This window comes from Electrona antarctica, assembly GCF_951216825.1.
Source record: "Electrona antarctica genome assembly, chromosome: 16".
NCBI classification, from domain to species: Eukaryota; Metazoa; Chordata; class Actinopteri; order Myctophiformes; family Myctophidae; genus Electrona; species Electrona antarctica.
The window spans coordinates 44450240-44466106 of record NC_136797.1 but is presented as its reverse complement, the minus strand read 5'-3'; positions in this window follow the sequence as shown (position 1 = coordinate 44466106).

The window sequence follows — 15867 nt, the reverse complement described above, 5'->3', positions numbered from 1 at the left end:
TAGAATACACGATTTGCCAATAGAGATAGCAGAGGATGGTTTCGATCCATCGACCTCTGGGTTATGGGCCCAGCACGCTTCCGCTGCGCCACTCTGCTCTGAGTTGTTATGTGAGATGGAAATTGGACCTACAATCTCTATAGATTAGGTATGTATGCAGTGCAAATAGTTAGCCAAATGTACAGTCAAGTAAAACCTCAGCGTAGACATCCATTACGAGCAAATTGATGTTACAGTGAATTCATCTCCAGAGATTAGTGACTTTCTTTCTTGCCCCCACCCCCCCTATTGGCCAAAATGTCTGGGAAGTCAGACTAGTTCCTTTCTGACTAGCTCTTGGGCATCTGCAGAAGACACAGACATGTGAAACAAAGGTTTGCACATTTGTGGCAGTGGTGGGATTTGAACCCACGCCTCCAGAGAGACTGGAGCCTTAATCCAGCGCCTTAGACCACTCGGCCACACTACCTGCTAGTACTGTGTTTAGCTGATGCCTACTCTTTGCTCTTAACTCAAAGCAGGCAAAGCAGACAAGGCCACAAGTGAAGAAGATGTCAGGAAAAGTGATTGGTGGTCCCAGAGTTAAACTCTGAAGGCATCAGAAGGAATGGTAGGTCGTCTACAGCCTTGGCAGAGGATGGATTATGTCCACAGGCACAGAATATTTCTCCAGTGGCAACTCGGCAGTGGAGTGAGCTAGTGTTGAAGTTTCGGTACTGGAATTTGGCACCTAAAACCTCAACTGGCAGCGGTGGGATTCAAACCCACGCCTCCAGGGGAGACTGCGACCTGAACGCAGCGCCTTAGACCGCTCGGCCACGCTACCACAATCTGTGATATAGTACTTAATAGTTAATAGCTTGTTGATGACTTTCAATACAAGCCATGTTTCCAACTCGTCCTACTTTTCTATCGTTTGTGAAGTGAATCGTAAATCATGACTTAAATAGCTTGTTCATGGTCTAGTACATGTGTATAAGGCATATTCATAAAGCAGTGTTGGCAGTGGTGGATTTTGAGGCCACAACTCCATAAAGACATAAACTACATGTATTTGCCATCAATCGGGCCACATCATGAAATCGGCACGATAGCAGACTGATGTTGTGGTTTGTAAGTGCTGAAAACTAGAATACACGATTTGCCAATTGAGATAGCAGAGGATGGTTTCGATCCATCGACCTCTGGGTTATGGGCCCAGCACGCTTCCGCTGCGCCACTCTGCTCTGAGTTGTTATGTGAGATGGAAATTGGACCTACAATCTCTATAGATTAGGTATGTATGCAGTGCAAATAGTTAGCCAAATGTACAGTCAAGTAAAACCTCAGCGTAGACATCCATTACGAGCAAATTGATGTTACAGTGAATTCATCTCCAGAGATTAGTGACTTTCTTTCTTGCCCCCACCCCCCCTATTGGCCAAATTGTCTGGGAAGTCAGACTAGTTCCTTTCTGACTAGCTCTTGGGCATCTGCAGAAGACACAGACATGTGAAACCAAGGTTTGCACATTTGTGGCAGTGGTGGGATTTGAACCCACGCCTCCAGAGAGACTGGAGCCTTAATCCAGCGCCTTAGACCACTCGGCCACACTACCTGCTAGTACTGTGTTTAGCTGATGCCTACTCTTTGCTCTTAACTCAAAGCAGGCAAAGCAGACAAGGCCACAAGTGAAGAAGATGTCAGGAAAAGTGATTGGTGGTCCCAGAGTTAAACTCTGAAGGCATCAGAAGGAATGGTAGGTCGTCTACAGCCTTGGCAGAGGAGGGATTATGTCCACAGGCACAGAATATTTCTCCAGTGGCAACTCGGCAGTGGAGTGAGCTAGTGTTGAAGTTTCGGTACTGGAATTTGGCACCTAAAACCTCAACTGGCAGCGGTGGGATTCGAACCCACGCCTCCAGGGGAGACTGCGACCTGAACGCAGCGCCTTAGACCGCTCGGCCACGCTACCACAATCTGTGATATAGTACTTAATAGTTAATAGCTTGTTGATGACTTTCAATACAAGCCATGTTTCCAACTCGTCCTACTTTTCTATCGTTTGTGAAGTGAATCGTAAATCATGACTTAAATAGCTTGTTCATGGTCTAGTACATGTGTATAAGGCATATTCATAAAGCAGTGTTGGCAGTGGTGGCTTTTGAGGCCACAACTCCATAAAGACATAAACTACATGTATTTGCCATCAATCGGGCCACATCATGAAATCGGCACGATAGCAGACTGATGTTGTGGTTTGTAAGTGCTGAAAACTAGAATACACGATTTGCCAATAGAGATAGCAGAGGATGGTTTCGATCCATCGACCTATGGGTTATGGGCCCAGCACGCTTCCGCTGCGCCACTCTGCTCTGAGTTGTTATGTGAGATGGAAATTGGACCTACAATCTCTATAGATTAGGTATGTATGCAGTGCAAATAGTTAGCCAAATGTACAGTCAAGTAAAACCTCAGCGTAGACATCCATTACGAGCAAATTGATGTTACAGTGAATTCATCTCCAGAGATTAGTGACTTTCTTTCTTGCCCACACCCCCCCTATTGGCCAAAATGTCTGGGAAGTCAGACTAGTTCCTTTCTGACTAGCTCTTGGGCATCTGCAGAAGACACAGACATGTGAAACGAAGGTTTGCACATTTGTGGCAGTGGTGGGATTTGAACCCACGCCTCCAGAGAGACTGGAGCCTTAATCCAGCGCCTTAGACCACTCGGCCACACTACCTGCTAGTACTGTGTTTAGCTGATGCCTACTCTTTGCTCTTAACTCAAAGCAGGCAAAGCAGACAAGGCCACAAGTGAAGAAGATGTCAGGAAAAGTGATTGGTGGTCCCAGAGTTAAACTCTGAAGGCATCAGAAGGAATGGTAGGTCGTCTACAGCCTTGGCAGAGGATGGATTATGTCCACAGGCACAGAATATTTCTCCAGTGGCAACTCGGCAGTGGAGTGAGCTAGTGTTGAAGTTTCGGTACTGGAATTTGGCACCTAAAACCTCAACTGGCAGCGGTGGGATTCAAACCCACGCCTCCAGGGGAGACTGCGACCTGAACGCAGCGCCTTAGACCGCTCGGCCACGCTACCACAATCTGTGATATAGTACTTAATAGTTAATAGCTTGTTGATGACTTTCAATACAAGCCATGTTTCCAACTCGTCCTACTTTTCTATCGTTTGTGAAGTGAATCGTAAATCATGACTTAAATAGCTTGTTCATGGTCTAGTACATGTGTATAAGGCATATTCATAAAGCAGTGTTGGCAGTGGTGGATTTTGAGGCCACAACTCCATAAAGACATAAACTACATGTATTTGCCATCAATCGGACCACATCATGAAATCGGCACGATAGCAGACTGATGTTGTGGTTTGTAAGTGCTGAAAACTAGAATACACGATTTGCCAATTGAGATAGCAGAGGATGGTTTCGATCCATCGACCTCTGGGTTATGGGCCCAGCACGCTTCCGCTGCGCCACTCTGCTCTGAGTTGTTATGTGAGATGGAAATTGGACCTACAATCTCTATAGATTAGGTATGTATGCAGTGCAAATAGTTAGCCAAATGTACAGTCAAGTAAAACCTCAGCGTAGACATCCATTACGAGCAAATTGATGTTACAGTGAATTCATCTCCAGAGATTAGTGACTTTCTTTCTTGCCCCCACCCCCCCTATTGGCCAAAATGTCTGGGAAGTCAGACTAGTTCCTTTCTGACTAGCTCTTGGGCATCTGCAGAAGACACAGACATGTGAAACCAAGGTTTGCACATTTGTGGCAGTGGTGGGATTTGAACCCACGCCTCCAGAGAGACTGGAGCCTTAATCCAGCACCTTAGACCACTCGGCCACACTACCTGCTAGTACTGTGTTTAGCTGATGCCTACTCTTTGCTCTTAACTCAAAGCAGGCAAAGCAGACAAGGCCACAAGTGAAGAAGATGTCAGGAAAAGTGATTGGTGGTCCCAGAGTTAAACTCTGAAGGCATCAGAAGGAATGGTAGGTCGTCTACAGCCTTGGCAGAGGAGGGATTATGTCCACAGGCACAGAATATTTCTCCAGTGGCAACTCGGCAGTGGAGTGAGCTAGTGTTGAAGTTTCGGTACTGGAATTTGGCACCTAAAACCTCAACTGGCAGCGGTGGGATTCGAACCCACGCCTCCAGGGGAGACTGCGACCTGAACGCAGCGCCTTAGACCGCTCGGCCACGCTACCACAATCTGTGATATAGTATTTAATAGTTAATAGCTTGTTGATGACTTTCAATACAAGCCATGTTTCCAACTCGTCCTACTTTTCTATCGTTTGTGAAGTGAATCGTAAATCATGACTTAAATAGCTTGTTCATGGTCTAGTACATGTGTATAAGGCATATTCATAAAGCAGTGTTGGCAGTGGTGGATTTTGAGGCCACAACTCCATAAAGACATAAACTACATGTATTTGCCATCAATCGGGCCACATCATGAAATCGGCACGATAGCAGACTGATGTTGTGGTTTGTAAGTGCTGAAAACTAGAATACACGATTTGCCAATTGAGATAGCAGAGGATGGTTTCGATCCATCGACCTCTGGGTTATGGGCCCAGCACGCTTCCGCTGCGCCACTCTGCTCTGAGTTGTTATGTGAGATGGAAATTGGACCTACAATCTCTATAGATTAGGTATGTATGCAGTGCAAATAGTTAGCCAAATGTACAGTCAAGTAAAACCTCAGCGTAGACATCCATTACGAGCAAATTGATGTTACAGTGAATTCATCTCCAGAGATTAGTGACTTTCTTTCTTGCCCCCACCCCCCCTATTGGCCAAAATGTCTGGGAAGTCAGACTAGTTCCTTTCTGACTAGCTCTTGGGCATCTGCAGAAGACACGGACATGTGAAACCAAGGTTTGCACATTTGTGGCAGTGGTGGGATTTGAACCCACGCCTCCAGAGAGACTGGAGCCTTAATCCAGCGCCTTAGACCACTCGGCCACACTACCTGCTAGTACTGTGTTTAGCTGATGCCTACTCTTTGCTCTTAACTCAAAGCAGGCAAAGCAGACAAGGCCACAAGTGAAGAAGATGTCAGGAAAAGTGATTGGTGGTCCCAGAGTTAAACTCTGAAGGAATCAGAAGGAATGGTAGGTCGTCTACAGCCTTGGCAGAGGACGGATTATGTCCACAGGCACAGAATATTTCTCCAGTGGCAACTCGGCAGTGGAGTGAGCTAGTGTTGAAGTTTCGGTACTGGAAATTGGCACCTAAAACTTCAACTGGCAGCGGTGGGATTCGAACCCACGCCTCCAGGGGAGACTGCGACCTGAACGCAGCGCCTTAGACCGCTCGGCCACGCTACCACAATCTGTGATAAAGTACTTAATAGTTAATAGCTTGTTGATGACTTTCAATACAAGCCATGTTTCCAACTCGTCCTACTTTTCTATCGTTTGTGAAGTGAATCGTAAATCATGACTTAAATAGCTTGTTCATGGTCTAGTACATGTGTATAAGGCATATTCATAAAGCAGTGTTGGCAGTGGTGGCTTTTGAGGCCACAACTCCATAAAGACATAAACTACATGTATTTGCCATCAATCGGGCCACATCATGAAATCGGCACGATAGCAGACTGATGTTGTGGTTTGTAAGTGCTGAAAACTAGAATACACGATTTGCCAATAGAGATAGCAGAGGATGGTTTCGATCCATCGACCTCTGGGTTATGGGCCCAGCACGCTTCCGCTGCGCCACTCTGCTCTGAGTTGTTATGTGAGATGGAAATTGGACCTACAATCTCTATAGATTAGGTATGTATGCAGTGCAAATAGTTAGCCAAATGTACAGTCAAGTAAAACCTCAGCGTAGACATCCATTACGAGCAAATTGATGTTACAGTGAATTCATCTCCAGAGATTAGTGACTTTCTTTCTTGCCCCCACCCCCCCTATTGGCCAAAATGTCTGGGAAGTCAGACTAGTTCCTTTCTGACTAGCTCTTGGGCATCTGCAGAAGACACAGACATGTGAAACAAAGGTTTGCACATTTGTGGCAGTGGTGGGATTTGAACCCACGCCTCCAGAGAGACTGGAGCCTTAATCCAGCGCCTTAGACCACTCGGCCACACTACCTGCTAGTACTGTGTTTAGCTGATGCCTACTCTTTGCTCTTAACTCAAAGCAGGCAAAGCAGACAAGGCCACAAGTGAAGAAGATGTCAGGAAAAGTGATTGGTGGTCCCAGAGTTAAACTCTGAAGGCATCAGAAGGAATGGTAGGTCGTCTACAGCCTTGGCAGAGGATGGATTATGTCCACAGGCACAGAATATTTCTCCAGTGGCAACTCGGCAGTGGAGTGAGCTAGTGTTGAAGTTTCGGTACTGGAATTTGGCACCTAAAACCTCAACTGGCAGCGGTGGGATTCAAACCCACGCCTCCAGGGGAGACTGCGACCTGAACGCAGCGCCTTAGACCGCTCGGCCACGCTACCACAATCTGTGATATAGTACTTAATAGTTAATAGCTTGTTGATGACTTTCAATACAAGCCATGTTTCCAACTCGTCCTACTTTTCTATCGTTTGTGAAGTGAATCGTAAATCATGACTTAAATAGCTTGTTCATGGTCTAGTACATGTGTATAAGGCATATTCATAAAGCAGTGTTGGCAGTGGTGGATTTTGAGGCCACAACTCCATAAAGACATAAACTACATGTATTTGCCATCAATCGGGCCACATCATGAAATCGGCACGATAGCAGACTGATGTTGTGGTTTGTAAGTGCTGAAAACTAGAATACACGATTTGCCAATTGAGATAGCAGAGGATGGTTTCGATCCATCGACCTCTGGGTTATGGGCCCAGCACGCTTCCGCTGCGCCACTCTGCTCTGAGTTGTTATGTGAGATGGAAATTGGACCTACAATCTCTATAGATTAGGTATGTATGCAGTGCAAATAGTTAGCCAAATGTACAGTCAAGTAAAACCTCAGCGTAGACATCCATTACGAGCAAATTGATGTTACAGTGAATTCATCTCCAGAGATTAGTGACTTTCATTCTTGCCCCCACCCCCCCTATTGGCCAAAATGTCTGGGAAGTAGTTCCTTTCTGACTAGCTCTTGGGCATCTGCAGAAGACACGGACATGTGAAACCAAGGTTTGCACATTTGTGGCAGTGGTGGGCTTTGAACCCACGCCTCCAGAGAGACTGGAGCCTTAATCCAGCGCCTTAGACCACTCGGCCACACTACCTGCTAGTACTGTGTTTAGCTGATGCCTACTCTTTGCTCTTAACTCAAAGCAGGCAAAGCAGACAAGGCCACAAGTGAAGAAGATGTCAGGAAAAGTGATTGGTGGTCCCAGAGTTAAACTCTGAAGGAATCAGAAGGAATGGTAGGTCGTCTACAGCCTTGGCAGAGGACGGATTATGTCCACAGGCACAGAATATTTCTCCAGTGGCAACTCGGCAGTGGAGTGAGCTAGTGTTGAAGTTTCGGTACTGGAAATTGGCACCTAAAACTTCAACTGGCAGCGGTGGGATTCGAACCCACGCCTCCAGGGGAGACTGCGACCTGAACGCAGCGCCTTAGACCGCTCGGCCACGCTACCACAATCTGTGATAAAGTACTTAATAGTTAATAGCTTGTTGATGACTTTCAATACAAGCCATGTTTCCAACTCGTCCTACTTTTCTATCGTTTGTGAAGTGAATCGTAAATCATGACTTAAATAGCTTGTTCATGGTCTAGTACATGTGTATAAGGCATATTCATAAAGCAGTGTTGGCAGTGGTGGCTTTTGAGGCCACAACTCCATAAAGACATAAACTACATGTATTTGCCATCAATCGGGCCACATCATGAAATCGGCACGATAGCAGACTGATGTTGTGGTTTGTAAGTGCTGAAAACTAGAATACACGATTTGCCAATTGAGATAGCAGAGGATGGTTTCGATCCATCGACCTCTGGGTTATGGGCCCAGCACGCTTCCGCTGCGCCACTCTGCTCTGAGTTGTTATGTGAGATGGAAATTGGACCTACAATCTCTATAGATTAGGTATGTATGCAGTGCAAATAGTTAGCCAAATGTACAGTCAAGTAAAACCTCAGCGTAGACATCCATTACGAGCAAATTGATGTTACAGTGAATTCATCTCCAGAGATTAGTGACTTTCTTTCTTGCCCCCACCCCCCCTATTGGCCAAAATGTCTGGGAAGTCAGACTAGTTCCTTTCTGACTAGCTCTTGGGCATCTGCAGAAGACACGGACATGTGAAACCAAGGTTTGCACATTTGTGGCAGTGGTGGGATTTGAACCGACGCCTCCAGAGAGACTGGAGCCTTAATCCAGCGCCTTAGACCACTCGGCCACACTACCTGCTAGTACTGTGTTTAGCTGATGCCTACTCTTTGCTCTTAACTCAAAGCAGGCAAAGCAGACAAGGCCACAAGTGAAGAAGATGTCAGGAAAAGTGATTGGTGGTCCCAGAGTTAAACTCTGAAGGAATCAGAAGGAATGGTAGGTCGTCTACAGCCTTGGCAGAGGACGGATTATGTCCACAGGCACAGAATATTTCTCCAGTGGCAACTCGGCAGTGGAGTGAGCTAGTGTTGAAGTTTCGGTACTGGAAATTGGCACCTAAAACTTCAACTGGCAGCGGTGGGATTCGAACCCACGCCTCCAGGGGAGACTGCGACCTGAACGCAGCGCCTTAGACCGCTCGGCCACGCTACCACAATCTGTGATATAGTACTTAATAGTTAATAGCTTGTTGATGACTTTCAATACAAGCCATGTTTCCAACTCGTCCTACTTTTCTATCGTTTGTGAAGTGAATCGTAAATCATGACTTAAATAGCTTGTTCATGGTCTAGTACATGTGTATAAGGCATATTCATAAAGCAGTGTTGGCAGTGGTGGATTTTGAGGCCACAACTCCATAAAGACATAAACTACATGTATTTGCCATCAATCGGGCCACATCATGAAATCGGCACGATAGCAGACTGATGTTGTGGTTTGTAAGTGCTGAAAACTAGAATACACGATTTGCCAATTGAGATAGCAGAGGATGGTTTCGATCCATCGACCTCTGGGTTATGGGCCCAGCACGCTTCCGCTGCGCCACTCTGCTCTGAGTTGTTATGTGAGATGGAAATTGGACCTACAATCTCTATAGATTAGGTATGTATGCAGTGCAAATAGTTAGCCAAATGTACAGTCAAGTAAAACCTCAGCGTAGACATCCATTACGAGCAAATTGATGTTACAGTGAATTCATCTCCAGAGATTAGTGACTTTCTTTCTTGCCCCCACCCCCCCTATTGGCCAAAATGTCTGGGAAGTCAGACTAGTTCCTTTCTGACTAGCTCTTGGGCATCTGCAGAAGACACAGACATGTGAAACCAAGGTTTGCACATTTGTGGCAGTGGTGGGATTTGAACCCACGCCTCCAGAGAGACTGGAGCCTTAATCCAGCGCCTTAGACCACTCGGCCACACTACCTGCTAGAACTGTGTTTAGCTGATGCCTACTCTTTGCTCTTAACTCAAAGCAGGCAAAGCAGACAAGGCCACAAGTGAAGAAGATGTCAGGAAAAGTGATTGGTGGTCCCAGAGTTAAACTCTGAAGGCATCAGAAGGAATGGTAGGTCGTCTACAGCCTTGGCAGAGGAGGGATTATGTCCACAGGCACAGAATATTTCTCCAGTGGCAACTCGGCAGTGGAGTGAGCTAGTGTTGAAGTTTCGGTACTGGAATTTGGCACCTAAAACCTCAACTGGCAGCGGTGGGATTCGAACCCACGCCTCCAGGGGAGACTGCGACCTGAACGCAGCGCCTTAGACCGCTCGGCCACGCTACCACAATCTGTGATATAGTACTTAATAGTTAATAGCTTGTTGATGACTTTCAATACAAGCCATGTTTCCAACTCGTCCTACTTTTCTATCGTTTGTGAAGTGAATCGTAAATCATGACTTAAATAGCTTGTTCATGGTCTAGTACATGTGTATAAGGCATATTCATAAAGCAGTGTTGGCAGTGGTGGCTTTTGAGGCCACAACTCCATAAAGACATAAACTACATGTATTTGCCATCAATCGGGCCACATCATGAAATCGGCACGATAGCAGACTGATGTTGTGGTTTGTAAGTGCTGAAAACTAGAATACACGATTTGCCAATTGAGATAGCAGAGGATGGTTTCGATCCATCGACCTCTGGGTTATGGGCCCAGCACGCTTCCGCTGCGCCACTCTGCTCTGAGTTGTTATGTGAGATGGAAATTGGACCTACAATCTCTATAGATTAGGTATGTATGCAGTGCAAATAGTTAGCCAAATGTACAGTCAAGTAAAACCTCAGCGTAGACATCCATTACGAGCAAATTGATGTTACAGTGAATTCATCTCCAGAGATTAGTGACTTTCTTTCTTGCCCCCACCCCCCCTATTGGCCAAAATGTCTGGGAAGTCAGACTAGTTCCTTTCTGACTAGCTCTTGGGCATCTGCAGAAGACACGGACATGTGAAACCAAGGTTTGCACATTTGTGGCAGTGGTGGGATTTGAACCGACGCCTCCAGAGAGACTGGAGCCTTAATCCAGCGCCTTAGACCACTCGGCCACACTACCTGCTAGTACTGTGTTTAGCTGATGCCTACTCTTTGCTCTTAACTCAAAGCAGGCAAAGCAGACAAGGCCACAAGTGAAGAAGATGTCAGGAAAAGTGATTGGTGGTCCCAGAGTTAAACTCTGAAGGAATCAGAAGGAATGGTAGGTCGTCTACAGCCTTGGCAGAGGACGGATTATGTCCACAGGCACAGAATATTTCTCCAGTGGCAACTCGGCAGTGGAGTGAGCTAGTGTTGAAGTTTCGGTACTGGAAATTGGCACCTAAAACTTCAACTGGCAGCGGTGGGATTCGAACCCACGCCTCCAGGGGAGACTGCGACCTGAACGCAGCGCCTTAGACCGCTCGGCCACGCTACCACAATCTGTGATATAGTACTTAATAGTTAATAGCTTGTTGATGACTTTCAATACAAGCCATGTTTCCAACTCGTCCTACTTTTCTATCGTTTGTGAAGTGAATCGTAAATCATGACTTAAATAGCTTGTTCATGGTCTAGTACATGTGTATAAGGCATATTCATAAAGCAGTGTTGGCAGTGGTGGATTTTGAGGCCACAACTCCATAAAGACATAAACTACATGTATTTGCCATCAATCGGGCCACATCATGAAATCGGCACGATAGCAGACTGATGTTGTGGTTTGTAAGTGCTGAAAACTAGAATACACGATTTGCCAATTGAGATAGCAGAGGATGGTTTCGATCCATCGACCTCTGGGTTATGGGCCCAGCACGCTTCCGCTGCGCCACTCTGCTCTGAGTTGTTATGTGAGATGGAAATTGGACCTACAATCTCTTTAGATTAGGTATGTATGCAGTGCAAATAGTTAGCCAAATGTACAGTCAAGTAAAACCTCAGCGTAGACATCCATTACGAGCAAATTGATGTTACAGTGAATTCATCTCCAGAGATTAGTGACTTTCTTTCTTGCCCCCACCCCCCCTATTGGCCAAAATGTCTGGGAAGTCAGACTAGTTCCTTTCTGACTAGCTCTTGGGCATCTGCAGAAGACACAGACATGTGAAACCAAGGTTTGCACATTTGTGGCAGTGGTGGGATTTGAACCCACGCCTCCAGAGAGACTGGAGCCTTAATCCAGCGCCTTAGACCACTCGGCCACACTACCTGCTAGTACTGTGTTTAGCTGATGCCTACTCTTTGCTCTTAACTCAAAGCAGGCAAAGCAGACAAGGCCACAAGTGAAGAAGATGTCAGGAAAAGTGATTGGTGGTCCCAGAGTTAAACTCTGAAGGCATCAGAAGGAATGGTAGGTCGTCTACAGCCTTGGCAGAGGAGGGATTATGTCCACAGGCACAGAATATTTCTCCAGTGGCAACTCGGCAGTGGAGTGAGCTAGTGTTGAAGTTTCGGTACTGGAATTTGGCACCTAAAACCTCAACTGGCAGCGGTGGGATTCGAACCCACGCCTCCAGGGGAGACTGCGACCTGAACGCAGCGCCTTAGACCGCTCGGCCACGCTACCACAATCTGTGATATAGTACTTAATAGTTAATAGCTTGTTGATGACTTTCAATACAAGCCATGTTTCCAACTCGTCCTACTTTTCTATCGTTTGTGAAGTGAATCGTAAATCATGACTTAAATAGCTTGTTCATGGTCTAGTACATGTGTATAAGGCATATTCATAAAGCAGTGTTGGCAGTGGTGGATTTTGAGGCCACAACTCCATAAAGACATAAACTACATGTATTTGCCATCAATCGGGCCACATCATGAAATCGGCACGATAGCAGACTGATGTTGTGGTTTGTAAGTGCTGAAAACTAGAATACACGATTTGCCAATTGAGATAGCAGAGGATGGTTTCGATCCATCGACCTCTGGGTTATGGGCCCAGCACGCTTCCGCTGCGCCACTCTGCTCTGAGTTGTTATGTGAGATGGAAATTGGACCTACAATCTCTATAGATTAGGTATGTATGCAGTGCAAATAGTTAGCCAAATGTACAGTCAAGTAAAACCTCAGCGTAGACATCCATTACGAGCAAATTGATGTTACAGTGAATTCATCTCCAGAGATTAGTGACTTTCTTTCTTGCCCCCACCCCCCCTATTGGCCAAAATGTCTGGGAAGTCAGACTAGTTCCTTTCTGACTAGCTCTTGGGCATCTGCAGAAGACACAGACATGTGAAACCAAGGTTTGCACATTTGTGGCAGTGGTGGGATTTGAACCCACGCCTCCAGAGAGACTGGAGCCTTAATCCAGCGCCTTAGACCACTCGGCCACACTACCTGCTAGTACTGTGTTTAGCTGATGCCTACTCTTTGCTCTTAACTCAAAGCAGGCAAAGCAGACAAGGCCACAAGTGAAGAAGATGTCAGGAAAAGTGATTGGTGGTCCCAGAGTTAAACTCTGAAGGCATCAGAAGGAATGGTAGGTCGTCTACAGCCTTGGCAGAGGAGGGATTATGTCCACAGGCACAGAATATTTCTCCAGTGGCAACTCGGCAGTGGAGTGAGCTAGTGTTGAAGTTTCGGTACTGGAATTTGGCACCTAAAACCTCAACTGGCAGCGGTGGGATTCGAACCCACGCCTCCAGGGGAGACTGCGACCTGAACGCAGCGCCTTAGACCGCTCGGCCACGCTACCACAATCTGTGATATAGTACTTAATAGTTAATAGCTTGTTGATGACTTTCAATACAAGCCATGTTTCCAACTCGTCCTACTTTTCTATCGTTTGTGAAGTGAATCGTAAATCATGACTTAAATAGCTTGTTCATGGTCTAGTACATGTGTATAAGGCATATTCATAAAGCAGTGTTGGCAGTGGTGGATTTTGAGGCCACAACTCCATAAAGACATAAACTACATGTATTTGCCATCAATCGGGCCACATCATGAAATCGGCACGATAGCAGACTGATGTTGTGGTTTGTAAGTGCTGAAAACTAGAATACACGATTTGCCAATTGAGATAGCAGAGGATGGTTTCGATCCATCGACCTCTGGGTTATGGGCCCAGCACGCTTCCGCTGCGCCACTCTGCTCTGAGTTGTTATGTGAGATGGAAATTGGACCTACAATCTCTATAGATTAGGTATGTATGCAGTGCAAATAGTTAGCCAAATGTACAGTCAAGTAAAACCTCAGCGTAGACATCCATTACGAGCAAATTGATGTTACAGTGAATTCATCTCCAGAGATTAGTGACTTTCTTTCTTGCCCCCACCCCCCCTATTGGCCAAAATGTCTGGGAAGTCAGACTAGTTCCTTTCTGACTAGCTCTTGGGCATCTGCAGAAGACACGGACATGTGAAACCAAGGTTTGCACATTTGTGGCAGTGGTGGGATTTGAACCGACGCCTCCAGAGAGACTGGAGCCTTAATCCAGCGCCTTAGACCACTCGGCCACACTACCTGCTAGTACTGTGTTTAGCTGATGCCTACTCTTTGCTCTTAACTCAAAGCAGGCAAAGCAGACAAGGCCACAAGTGAAGAAGATGTCAGGAAAAGTGATTGGTGGTCCCAGAGTTAAACTCTGAAGGAATCAGAAGGAATGGTAGGTCGTCTACAGCCTTGGCAGAGGACGGATTATGTCCACAGGCACAGAATATTTCTCCAGTGGCAACTCGGCAGTGGAGTGAGCTAGTGTTGAAGTTTCGGTACTGGAAATTGGCACCTAAAACTTCAAATGGCAGCGGTGGGATTCGAACCCACGCCTCCAGGGGAGACTGCGACCTGAACGCAGCGCCTTAGACCGCTCGGCCACGCTACCACAATCTGTGATAAAGTACTTAATAGTTAATAGCTTGTTGATGACTTTCAATACAAGCCATGTTTCCAACTCGTCCTACTTTTCTATCGTTTGTGAAGTGAATCGTAAATCATGACTTAAATAGCTTGTTCATGGTCTAGTACATGTGTATAAGGCATATTCATAAAGCAGTGTTGGCAGTGGTGGCTTTTGAGGCCACAACTCCATAAAGACATAAACTACATGTATTTGCCATCAATCGGGCCACATCATGAAATCGGCACGATAGCAGACTGATGTTGTGGTTTGTAAGTGCTGAAAACTAGAATACACGATTTGCCAATAGAGATAGCAGAGGATGGTTTCGATCCATCGACCTCTGGGTTATGGGCCCAGCACGCTTCCGCTGCGCCACTCTGCTCTGAGTTGTTATGTGAGATGGAAATTGGACCTACAATCTCTATAGATTAGGTATGTATGCAGTGCAAATAGTTAGCCAAATGTACAGTCAAGTAAAACCTCAGCGTAGACATCCATTACGAGCAAATTGATGTTACAGTGAATTCATCTCCAGAGATTAGTGACTTTCTTTCTTGCCCCCACCCCCCCTATTGGCCAAAATGTCTTGGAAGTAGTTCCTTTCTGACTAGCTCTTGGGCATCTGCAGAAGACACGGACATGTGAAACCAAGGTTTGCACATTTGTGGCAGTGGTGGGATTTGAACCCACGCCTCCAGAGAGACTGGAGCCTTAATCCAGCGCCTTAGACCACTCGGCCACACTACCTGCTAGTACTGTGTTTAGCTGATGCCTACTCTTTGCTCTTAACTCAAAGCAGGCAAAGCAGACAAGGCCACAAGTGAAGAAGATGTCAGGAAAAGTGATTGGTGGTCCCAGAGTTAAACTCTGAAGGCATCAGAAGGAATGGTAGGTCGTCTACAGCCTTGGCAGAGGATGGATTATGTCCACAGGCGCAGAATATTTCTCTAGTGGCAACTCGGCAGTGGAGTGAGCTAGTGTTGAAGTTTCGGTACTGGAATTTGGCACCTAAAACCTCAACTGGCAGCGGTGGGATTCGAACCCACGCCTCCAGGGGAGACTGCGACCTGAACGCAGCGCCTTAGACCGCTCGGCCACGCTACCACAATCTGTGATAAAGTACTTAATAGTTAATAGCTTGTTGATGACTTTCAATACAAGCCATGTTTCCAACTCGTCCTACTTTTCTATCGTTTGTGAAGTGAATCGTAAATCATGACTTAAATAGCTTGTTCATGGTCTAGTACATGTGTATAAGGCATATTCATAAAGAAGTGTTGGCAGTGGTGGCTTTTGAGGCCACAACTCCATAAAGACATAAACTACATGTATTTGCCATCAATCGGGCCACATCATGAAATCGGCACGATAGCAGACTGATGTTGTGGTTTGTAAGTGCTGAAAACTAGAATACACGATTTGCCAATAGAGATAGCAGAGGATGGTTTCGATCCATCGACCTCTGGGTTATGGGCCCAGCACGCTTCCGCTGC